Source organism: Dipteris shenzhenensis, chromosome 16, assembly GCF_047967505.1.
Source record: "Dipteris shenzhenensis isolate YYH24624 ecotype China chromosome 16, Dip_SZ_1.0, whole genome shotgun sequence".
NCBI lineage: Eukaryota > Viridiplantae > Streptophyta > Polypodiopsida > Gleicheniales > Dipteridaceae > Dipteris > Dipteris shenzhenensis.
Window position 1 is genome coordinate 33,401,134 of NC_141611.1, and position 8,053 is coordinate 33,409,186.

Genomic DNA, 8,053 nt, shown 5'->3' on the forward strand with positions numbered 1-8,053 from the left:
CCAATGCTCTAGGAACAATTGGTTTAATAACTCCTGTCCCCACATTCACCCTGACTGCAGTGTCTCGATTCTGGATTGTCAATCTATCCGTTCCCCAGTCATGGAGGACTGATGCTTCCCGTAACCAAGGACGTCCCAGTAAGATTTGATAGGATTTTTTGGGGAGATCCAAAATTGTGAATTGAAGGGAAAAGCAGACTCCTGCGATCTTTGTGGACACGCCATTCACTATTCCCAAGGGTTTAGCCCGTGAATCATCGGCAAGGCGTATGTTGAAATTAGCCTTTTGCATTGGTGGGAGACCCCATTCTTCGTAAAGCTCCTTCGATAGGACATTGACACTTGCTCCACCATCCACTATGGCTTGGATTTCATTATATGCCTTGTGGATCAAAGGCATAGTGATGTTGCGTATGTCATCTTTCTCACCCATCCGCACAGGGATATCATCAATGTCGTTCATAGGTGGAGGGGGAGTTGCGAGTTCAATCCATCCTTTGAAACTCTCCCAAAGATTGGGACAATTTCGTAAGAGGATTCCGATGGGAATGGACACAGGGCAACTCAGGATGCTAGAGAGTGCAGCTCCTTCAAGTTGACGTGGCGGTACATTCTGTTGTGGAGTCTGTTGTTGGAACAAAGGCTCGAGTACAGTATCAAGACTTTGTGGGGCCAAGTCATGGAGTGGGTCTTGAGCTTGTTTCTGAGCCTCAAATTGAGCTTGTTCATTTTGGACCCATTGCTGAAGTGCCTGAAGACGAGCCTTCTCCACCTCTGCATTCGGGAATGGAGCTTCTTTTATTCGAGGCTCGGGAGTTGATGTAGATGAACTCGGCTGCTCATTGCTTGGCGGAGGTGGAGGCACTTGTGCTTTCTTTCTTAGAAGTCGCTTCGGTTGGATCGGAATGATAGGGTCCTTCGTAGCCGCTTTCTGTTGGCGTGTAATTACATTGATAGGTTGTGACCTTAGACTTGCCGGACCCAGACTTTGATGGTCCACCCCAATGATGCCGATGGGGACGTCGGGCTTAACCTCTGTTTGTTCTGGGACCTTATTTTTCATGGGACAATCCATACAGGCATGTCCTATGCCACAATCCCTGCAGAGTGGTTGGAAAGTGGCTGGGCTACCGCGATGAGGGCACTCTGCGATTCTATGATTTTCTCCACAACCGTAACACTTGATTGGTGCGCAAAATGTGTTGGGTCGCACTTGATTTGCATAGACTGGTATTAGACCCTCTGCACCTTCTACATAGTACACTGGGTACTCTACTTCATACTCAAATAGTGAGTCTACTTCTTCGGCTTGTAATTGATGTATGGGAACTGCCTGAGGAGCTGGATTTGGTGCTCTTGGATACGGTCGTGGATTCGGATTCCTGAGTAGTTGTGGGACTTGTGTCCGAACAGGAACAGGATTTAGTCTCGGAGCTGGGGGCGCTTGTACAAGTGCCGGTTGCCTGTATACTGGCATGGGTGCCGCTTGGTATTGTGGTGGTCGAGGCGGATTGTTGCGCATGTTGAAGATGCAACTGGTCTCATCATGGCCGCCGACGACACAGATATGGCACCACAACCATGGCGGTGGATTTGCTTGTGCATTGATTCTTGCTCTTAGGACTGGGCATTCATTTGCTGTATGATTTGCCAAGCAGTGTGGGCACCAGACATTTTCTCGCCGTGGATATGTTTGAGTTGGCGGCTGAGACAAGTGAAGTTTTTGATCCATGGCCTGCATCATATCTTCTTTCAGCTTCAAGGTCATGGCCTCGAGGCGCGATCTTCATTGGATGTTTCGGCAGTGTCCTTTGATTTACCTTTTTTCGAGCACTTATCTCGTGTATTTGATCTGGCATCATCACTGCTAGTGTCTGAATCTGTCATGCCATCTTCGATGTCAATGGCTACCGCATGAGCAGCACTGAATGTTTCATAGCTACTTATCTTTTTCATATCCTTGTGGATTTTCTTTCTGAGGCCTGCTATGAACCATGCCGTGAGGTACTTTACATCTGGGCATGGGTCACATTTTGCGATCAACCTCTTCATCTTTCCCAGGTATGTGCGTACATCTTCCCTCCGGCCTTGTTCGATCTTGTTGAGTTGGAGAGCGGGATCATCTTGTAGCCTTTCCGTTTGAAAGCGACGTTTGAATTCGGTTTGAAGTAGGTCCCATGTGGCACGTTCTTCCACAAGAAGGTCGAGGTACCATTCTGACGCCTCATCAGTTAAGGCCATTGGAAACCAAGCCACCTTAGTTTCATGGGATTGATCACCACCCCATGCGGCATCAAAATGTTGGAGGAAGCGAGCAGGGTCTCCCCTACCATTATATTTGGGAAGTTCCAGTTTTCCCAAGGGGCGTCGGCCGTGATTGTTGTGATTTCGTCGATTGAAGAAGTTGTCAGCCTCGGCATCGAGCTCGATGTCCCCATCATGCTCAGGACGGCGGCCAGCCATGTTGGGGCGTGGAGGAGTTAAAGGAAGTTGTTGAACCTCAGGGGGGGATTCGGGGTAGAGGATTGGCGGGGGCGGTTATTGCAGTGGAGTTAGTTGCGGATTGGGTGAGCGTTGGAGTCGAAGTCGTTGGCCGGAACGTAACTGCATGCAGATGGTGCGTGATTTGCCAAGGGTATCGCTACCCCAAGTGCGGGCGTGGAGGTGGTGTCGTTAGGAGAGTTAGAGTGATGTTAGTTTGTGTAGGGACCGTCGTGTTAATAATGTGCCTAGGATTGTCCTACGTGTGTAGGGAAATGTGCCGGTGCAGACGGATCGTTAATCAGAGGTTGCGGCGTGAAAATACGAGTGAATTAATGCAAAATGAGGCCCACACGGGGGCGTGAACGAACATGTGCTAGGGATGCCGAAATGGTGTGCAATGGGCTGGAAAAATACCCCGTAACGTGGTGTTTTCGTGTGTGAAATCTGGGTTCAAATGGGGTTCAATTTGGGTCCCAAACGGATGAGTTTCGAGGGGTTAAAGGAGGGCTAAAGTTGGGGTTTTGGGGGGGTCCTAATGGTGGTGTGAATGGACTTTAAGTCCAACCGAGGGGTTGAAACCAAGTGACTCTAGTTAGACTAACTAACCTAGATCCTCCCAGTTATCGTAACTGGGAGGTTAAGTAACTGTAGTTAGATACTAACTGACTAACCTAACCGAGGGCTAACTAAACTAACCTAAGGTTAACTAACCTAACCTAACTCTAGTTAATGCTAACCTAACCTAACTGTAGTTAGGACTAACTAACCTAGGGTTAATCGACTAACCTAACCGTAGTTAGTAACTAACCTGAGGTTAGTTTTAGGTTAGGTTTTTTTTTTTTTTGTGGGGCTCCCCGGCAACGGCGCCAAATGTTGGCTCTTTCCTACTGCTTTCGTAGGAAGAGCTGGGTATTCTATGTTGCAGGGTTCCGAGGCTTTTTGTCACCTACAGATATATTGGAATTGTCGTTGTAGTATATATGTAGCTTAGGACCTCGAGTCGTGTTCCGGTGAGAGACGTAGGCTTAAGTGTGGTGAGTAAACATAATGCAAGCATGTGTAAAAGGCACGTAAACCATTGTTGTTGGGGTAATGAAGGCTTTCGCCTTCATTGGGGGTTGTAGGGTTTAGGAGGAGTTTATGGGTTCAGAAGGAGGTTCCAGGGTTTAGAAAGAGTTCAGGGTTAGAAAGAGTTCCAGGGTTCAGTAGGAGGTTCCAAGGTTTAGAAGGAGTTCAGGGTTAGGAGGAGGATCCAAGGTTCAGAGTAGAGTACATGGTGGAGAACTCGTCTCCCTCGTAGATCATTGAGTTTAAGGGTTTAGGAAAGCATAGGAGTGGGAGAGGAAGAAGGTGTAAGAGCATGGGTGAAGTAAGAGAGAGAGGAGGAAGGAGGAGGAGGGAAGAGGAGGAGGGAGAGGGAGGAAGAGGAGGAGGAGGAGGAGGGAGGAGGAGGAGGAGGGAGGAGGAGGGAGGAGGAGGAGGAGGAGGAGGAGGGAGAAGGGAGGAGGAGAGGGAGAGGATGAGTTGCAGGGTTGGAGGAGAGGGGAGAAGGGTTGCAAGGTTAGGACATGCTTTTGGACGTGCAGTGCAAGGAAGCATGGACACTTGAGACAAATGCTTGGAATACCAATGTAGACTCAACACAATGCCCCAAGAGTGTGGGCTTCATTCCATTATGGGGTATTTATACAAGATGTTGGCTCTTTCCTACTGCTTTCGTAGGAAGAGCTGGGTATTTTATGTTGCAGGGTTCCGAGGCTTTTTGTCACCTACAGATATATTGGAATTGTCGTTGTAGTATATATGTAGCTTAGGACCTCGAGTCGTGTTCCAGTGAGAGACGTAGGCTTAAGTGTGGTGAGTAAACATAATGCAAGCATGTGTAAAAGGCACGTAAACCATTGTTGTTGGGGTAATGAAGGCTTTCGCCTTCATTGGGGGTTGTAGGGTTTAGGAGGAGTTTATGGGTTCAGAAGGAGGTTCCAGGGTTTAGAAAGAGTTCAGGGTTAGAAAGAGTTCCAGGGTTCAGTAGGAGGTTCCAAGGTTTAGAAGGAGTTCAGGGTTAGGAGGAGGATCCAAGGTTCAGAGTAGAGTACATGGTGGAGAACTCGTCTCCCTCGTAGATCATTGAGTTTAAGGGTTTAGGAAAGCATAGGAGTGGGAGAGGAAGAAGGTGTAAGAGCATGGGTGAAGTAAGAGAGAGAGGAGGAAGGAGGAGGAGGGAAGAGGAGGAGGGAGAGGGAGGAAGAGGAGGAGGAGGAGGAGGGAGGAGGAGGAGGAGGAGGAGGAGGGAGGAGGAGGGAGGAGGAGGAGGAGGAGGAGGAGGGAGAAGGGAGGAGGAGAGGGAGAGGATGAGTTGCAGGGTTGGAGGAGAGGGGAGAAGGGTTGCAAGGTTAGGACATGCTTTTGGACGTGCAGTGCAAGGAAGCATGGACACTTGAGACAAATGCTTGGAATACCAATGTAGACTCAACACAATGCCCCAAGAGTGTGGGCTTCATTCCATTATGGGGTATTTATACAAGTTGGAGAGCTTCCCTCTCTGCATGTAACACAAAGTCGTATCACAAAGTTGTAACACAAAGTTGTGTCACAAAGTCGTAACACATTCTCTCTCTTCATGTAGAAGATGTAACACAAAGTTGTTACACAAAGTTGTTACACAAAGTTGTTACACAAAGTCGTAACATAAACTTGTAACACAAACTTGCAACACAAAGTTGTTACACAAAGTCGTAACATAAAGTTGTGTCACAAAGTTGTAACACCTTCTCTTTCTTCATAAGTTCATGTTGGCACAGAGTCAACACGAGCAGAGATGGGGAGTAGCATAGTTCATTAGAAAGCAAGATGACCAATACACTAGGAGAAGATACACACGAGGCGAGCTCTTGACTCTAGCCTCTCACTCCTTCACTCTCGCCTCCCCCTTCTGCTAGAATATCCCTCCTTTTCTCCCTTCCCCCCTCTTCACCTTCTCCTCATCTGCCCCCCGGCTAGAAATCTCCTTCGCTCCTTCCTATTGGATGTCTTCCTACATCCTTAGCCATTCCACCATTTGTCAACCGCTTCATTCTTGATGGATTCTGCAACACCCTAGCTTGTTCTGAGTCCGTGAATCCCATGCTCCATGTGTACTCCTATCTATTCCATGTGCTCCTGTCACTAGTTGGTTGCGAGGGTTGGTGCACCACCTATACCTCTTAACTGTTGGATTGCTTCCCATGTGCACCAACAGGTAATGCCTGTGCACCTGTGAACTCTACTGGACTGCTTCCCATGTGCACCAATAGGTGTACCCTGTGCACCATTGCGCCAGTACTTCACTCTGATCAACTTTGACCATGGTCAGTCGAGGTTGAGGTTTGGTACTCTTTAGTTATGTATTGCTCCCGTCATATCCAAGTCACGTCCAATCATGTCCAAGTCATGTCCAAGTCACAAGTCAAGTCCATGTCAAGTCATGTCCAAGTGATGTCAAGCCATGTCGACGTTAGGTCATGTCCAAGTCAAGTCATGTCCAAGTGATGTCAAGTCATGTCCACGTCAAGTCATGTCCAAGTGATGTCAAGTCATGTCCATGTCAAGTCATGTCCTGTTTGCTCTAGAGTGACCAAGATGTGAACACATGTGAACACGATGTGACTAGGTATGACCAAGGTCTAACAACTTGGCATGTTGCCGAGGTGACCATGATGTGACCCAAGTGTGACTCTTGGTGGGAGTCCTGGAGACTTAGAGTACAACAGATCCCTTGGCCCTATCATTCACCATCTCGGTGAATGATTGAGGGTCTATGTGAGAGAAATTTAAGTATAAATTGCAAATAAGAAAGTGAACTTGTGGCTGACATCCCAAAACTGAAAAAGAAAGGGCTCATGGCCTTACAACTTCAAAACTAGAATCCAACTGGCTCATTGCCATACAACTATAAAAATCAAATAAAATTGGTTCATGGCCATACAACTCCAACCATATAACTCCAAAATTCCTTTATTACATGAGAACTATAGAATTTAAATGCACAGAGCTCACACAAAGAAATGCCAAAATGAAAGATCCAAGAGCTATTGCTTGCTGCATGAAGGTTAGGGAGGGGGAGGGGGAGGGTGTGGTGGGTGTGTTAATGTTCCGGGGGTGGTCTTTGCCTCCTCCTCAACTGTGTCCATGAGGTTGCGGATATCCTCATATTTGGATTTATATATGTGGTAGCCAGACCTGTAATGATCACATCTAGACTTGAGTGCAAATTTTTCAGTTTGCAGCCCATGGAAGTCATCTTGTAACTTGGAATGTGAAACTTGGAGACTATCCTCCTCGAGAATCTGCTTCATCTGACTCTACACCACCTCCACCTGTTGATCCACAGTATGCTTGTCCTCTGCCAGTGAGGTGTATCTATCTCGTAGGGCTGCAAGCTCCCTCTGGATCTCACCCTATTGGGCTGAATGACTGTCCTCCAAAACTTTCTTGCTGGCTGTCCACTCTGCCTCCTTCGCTGCAAGACACTGCTGAACCTCGTCCTACTGAGCTTTCCATGCATCCTCCCTCACCTATAGAGTTGCTCCCCACTCTACTTCTTTCACCTCTAATGTTGTATTCCATTCTTTATGCATGCTAGCTACCTGCTTCTCATGTTCCAAGCGGAGGTGTTGCTTTTGTGATAGAAGCTTGCAAACCTGACCCGTAGTATTAAAGAGGGAGGCACCCATCTGAATGAAGTTGTCATCTATAATGCACTGAGCCATATGAAGGGATCTTTTAGCCCATGCATACCTGTCTTGATAGGTCATTTGGTCAGCCATGTCGATGAGTTTGCCATATTCTTCGAAGGTTGCTTTTATCCCTTCATGCTCTGGGTCCTCGAGAGCATCCACCGGAGTGAGTGTGCTGATGTCTAGGTAGCAATTTGGAGCTCGAGATGCTTTCTTATTGGAAGCGATCGTCTCTTGTAAGGGAAGTGTGAAAATTTCATCCAGGTCCTCCTCCTCCATGCAAATAGGAGAGTGCTTCCGCTTCAATGCATACAGAAGTGGTTTGTGTTCCTGGCTCTATTCCTCTATCTAGGCCTCATGGGTGAATAGATCTCCTGAGGAGGATACGAAGTAGATATCCAACATATCTTTCTGAGGTAGTGGAGGACAATAAACATGAAAAGGTATCTTACCCCCAACAAAAATAACCTTGCCAAATCGAGTTTCCAGTGGGTCCTATTCAACAGCCTCCATACTCAGATCAAGAGTTAGTCGTCAAGACACTTAGGGTGGTGTCTTCGTGTCACCAGTGGCTCCCAAAGTAAGATTCAAGTTCAATAATCTGTGTCACTCTGATGCCTCTCCACCATGAGATCCCAAGGCAGAGGTCCCTGCTACCATAACTACTGTCGATGGACCCCCCCTGAGCTATGGGGCCAATGTCCATATCTATGCACCCTACTGACCCTACTAACCCTGATAAGATGATCGGAGGGGGGATGGTCATGACTGCATGGGAGGAAAGTGGTAATGTCATGCCATGGTGGGTGAGACTTGAGGAGGGCAGAGGAGTGACTAGAAGAACATCATTAGGG